Here is a 4,260-nt window from a genome sequence, read left to right as displayed (position 1 = left end):
ATTTCCCGTGGGAAAGCTGTGGCGGGAAGCGCCACGTGCCTTGCAGCTCAAGCAGCCCCGTCCGCAGCGCCAATGATGCTGATTGTGGCAGGATGCCCCTAGGGATTGGCCAACCAAAGAATCCATCACGAGATAGGTTCGCGTTCAACCACCGTCGTCATCTTCCCGTAGGGGAACCGCCCAAGAAGAAGAAGAACGAGAAGACAAAGCTGCGAAGAGGAGGGCGAGTACATTGCTCTCAGTCGGTGCACCGATGTCAACAACCTTTACCTCAGCAAAGCTGACGGAGACTACCGATTCTACCACAGAGACAACATCGACAAGAACATGATGGACGAGTTTCGGCGCCTCGAGAACCACCGCCTACTCACCGTAACACAACAGCACTTGCATGCCTTTGCCACCGGTGTGGATCCGGACGCGGAATTCTCTCTGGCGCTAGTAAAAACCAGATCACTCAACATAACGGCAACACAATGGAACCACACGGAACCGCCACGATGCTTCGCATCCTCATCAGGGTTCCCCACGGGAAGATGGTGTAATTTTTAAATGCAGAGCATTTCTTTAACTCGCATGTAGCGTCCGCCGTCCGTCCGCAACAGCTCAGCGTGCAGCTGCGCCCTCTCCCCCACTCCTCCTCTCCCGCATCACGCTACCCTCCTCGCTCTCAACAACAGGTCCGCACCCCTCCCCCTACACTATATAAAAAAAAATAATAGTTATCGGCGCCTGGTTTCGATTACACGACCCTGTGGGCGGAACGCGAGGTACATGGTGCTCTTCCCACTGCGCCACAAAAGCGACACAGAATTAAAGGGTACGAACGCGCCTTATATCCTTGACTCATTCAAACTACGTCAAGAAGCTGCTGATACACGGCAGCAGTTGCATCGATCTCGTCTTCACCAGTTGCTGCAACGCATGACCACTGCTTAAAGACCCCTTAACAGTACACCTTAGCGACCACGAAGCCGTCGTTCCCAGCGTCCAATACAACGACAACAGCAACAAATAAATAAATAACGACTTACAACAACCTACTCCTTGCCTTCACTTCTTGCGTCACAAAAAAAAAATTGGGCCCATCTCTCCACGAGGGGGGACTCCAGTCGCAAAATCACGAAAGTAATAATTAATATATGAAAGAAATAATAATAATTAATAGTAATAAGCAATAATAGTTAACACATTCACTACCACCCCACCACCACCGCTCAAACACTAACGTTAACGCAATACACCCACCCCCTACGCGACGCATTTACTCGAGTCCCCCCTCGTGGGGAGATGGGCCCAATTTTATTCCACGGGACTTATCGTTAGGCCCTGAGGCACATGTGGGCGTATGGCAGGCCGATAAGTGTAAGAGATACTTATTGTAGCTTTTTTTTGTAGGCAGTAGCAAACCGCTGTAGCGTTCCCGCGCGTCAGCGAACAAATAAAGTGTGTGACACGGTTTTCTACTTCTTTAATTTCCTGCATTTCGTTCCAGGAAAGTAGTAAAAAAATACTGACATGCATTGCCTTGCTGAAAATGTTGACTTTTCTGGCTTCTTTTCAAACATTCACATTAAAACTGCGGCTTTTTTTGGCTGCTGTCGACAACTTCCCGACGACTTTTGCTTCTGAGGACCTGGCAACCCTGGTTGTCGGAGCGATGATCGGAACCGCCACTCTCTTCGCGTGCGGCACACTGCATACGTTACGGAATCACTCAAACGTGCCCTGTACAAGCAAAAAAATTGCTGTGCTATAGCTTTGGTTAACCCTAGTTGATAGCAAAAGTTCACTGCCCTGGCTAGGCCCGTTGTCGAGATGTGGCCCAGGTGTGGTTTCGCTATGATATGCAGACGTGTTTGCAATGAATACTCTGCTTATTCATCATCGTTTTTCGCCTAGCGGAGTTGTTTAGGCCTCGCCGCTGTACGAGTGACCGCAGCTGGATGTTCGTCTCTCCCCATCGCACACGGCTCTGCGCGGCACGTTGCCTCCTGGCCCTCCTTTGTGGCGCGCTTATCACTGCGGCGGCGATGACCTCCCGTCTTCCACCGCCGGGTGGCGACCCGGGTTCCGCGCATGTCTCTGTTCCCTCCTCGATTATCTCTCCCCTGCCGCTTATCTCTCCCCGTCATCGGGCCGCTGCTCCATGCCGGGCGCTCCGCCAGGAGTGACACGGGTCCCGCGCACGGCTCCGTTCCCTCCTCGTCTATCTCTGGTTAGAAGGGTTGCAAGCTGTGCTTGCTAGATGCAAAGATATATTCTTGGATGAAACCAGGGTGGACTTAACAACAAAGGAAGTGGAACGAAAGTTGTATCTACGTGCGTTTGATAGAGCATGTATTTTCATTGAGGGGCCCCCCATCATCCCATATTTCTTTACATTGTACTAAGTGCCGCGGATGTAAACCTAATTTTCCTGCCAGGAGGAGGAGGAGGAAAAAACGTTTATTGCTCCCATTGAACGGGAAGAAAGGAGCGCGGGATGGTTGTCGGTCATCCATGGTGAGTGGCGTCCCTAGTCCGGGATGCCATGGCCAGCTGCAGCTGGAATGGCCCTCAGGCCACGCTGGTTTTCCAGAACATCGCTACTCAGCAGGACCTCCCACTGCTCCTGTGTCGGTGCGATGACTTCAGGTAGTTCGGTGACGCCTTTACACTCCCACACCATGTGGTACAGGGTGTTGGGCGTCCCAGAGCAGAAGTTGCAGTCGTAGCTGAAGAGCGTGGGGTGTATTTTGGACAGCTGTGTGGCGTGCGGAAATGAATTTGTCTGCAGTCTCCGGAATTGTGTGGCTTCTTTGGTTAGCTTCGGGTGGGGTGGCGGGTATCGTCTTCTTGATAACCTGTAGTGCTCTAATACGTCTCTGCTGCGCTTGGGGATGGACGGGTGGTTGTCGGCAGAGTGGTGAGTGCCTATGAGGGTTGAAGCCCGGTGTGAGTGGCCTCGGGCTGCTCCGTGAACCAACCTCCCGCGAAATTGTGGAAGTGTTCCACACAGCAGAAAGAGTAGACAAGTCTGTCAGCCAAGCAAGCGCGTGTCTTCATCCCAAAGAGATTGCATATCTGCGTGGGCCTTGACTGTAGCCGGCGTCTATCTAGTTGCCTTAATTATCACCGTGGCTTTTGTAAGCCTGTTTTGCTCATGCGCATTGTTTTTTATTGTTTTGTGTTAAGTGTTTATATTCACCCTTCTTGATATTAAACTTCAGTTTTCGAGATTAACAACTGTCCTTGTGTTCCACTTCCTTTGTATTTGTTTGAGTTCGTGCTGGTTTCATCCAAGAATAAGCCCATCCCTCTCCTGCCGCCTATCTCTCCCCGCCATCGGACCGCTGCTCCGTGCGGGTGCTTTCGGAAGGGAGTGGGGTTTGACCTCTAGCTCTCAAGGTCAAAACTGGTCGCCCCGCGAAGAGCTCCCGAGGTAGCGTAGTGTAGCTTTCGCTGCAGAACACAAACTGTGTCGCGGGCAGACATGGAGGAGTGGCGGCCGCCTGCGCTGCGCACAGCCCGTATACGAGCGACGGGGACGCGCAAGCACCGGCATGATTGCCGGCATGAGCCAGCGAATGCAAGCTATAAGGCCTGCTCACGGAACCCAGATCTCCGAGCGGGAAATTATGCGAGTAATCCTTAAAGTTACGCACGCCGTATTTACGTGATGCGATGGAAGTGACGAACCTTTGAAGGCGTTTCGTTTGTAGTGCTGGAAGACTCGTCGGGTTAATCCCACGAAACACGTAGCACGTGACGCAGTCGCGCAGGAGCGGGCCCGCCATCCATTATCGCTTCGCCTACCCTGTCGCAACTCACGTCACAACTCAGGTCGCAACACGTTTATATCGATTTATGATATCAGAATTCACGATTGTTGTAATGTCCTGTACGACAGTTCTCCTTTGTTTGCTTCGTGTTTTAGCGCGGAAGTGTTTTATGCCGAGGTACCGCAGGAGCTCACGGACGTCATATCCGTCACGGAAATTACATCACCAGAAAAAGCCCCATTGACGCCGCAGCGCGAAGATTCGAGCCTACGATCATTCTTTCCGCAACGGGAGGTGTACGTGAAGCGCTCTGCCGACTGGACTATGGAATAAAGTCCCGACAGATGTACGAACGCGCCTTATATACTTCTCCATAACATTCTCCATTCAGATGGTGCTGTCGTCTAGGAGAAGTGAAACGAAGTAGTGCGTCATGACGCTAATGAGCGCCGATAGTTGGCGCCTGGTTAGGGCAGCGCATGGAGGAAAGATTTTC

The sequence above is a fragment of the Haemaphysalis longicornis genome, unplaced genomic scaffold (assembly GCF_048455015.1).
Source record: "Haemaphysalis longicornis isolate Haplotype H1 unplaced genomic scaffold, Haemaphysalis longicornis Haplotype H1 scaffold_9, whole genome shotgun sequence".
NCBI lineage: Eukaryota > Metazoa > Arthropoda > Arachnida > Ixodida > Ixodidae > Haemaphysalis > Haemaphysalis longicornis.
The sequence above is the reverse complement of the archived record's forward strand: the minus strand, read 5'-3'. Positions refer to the sequence as shown.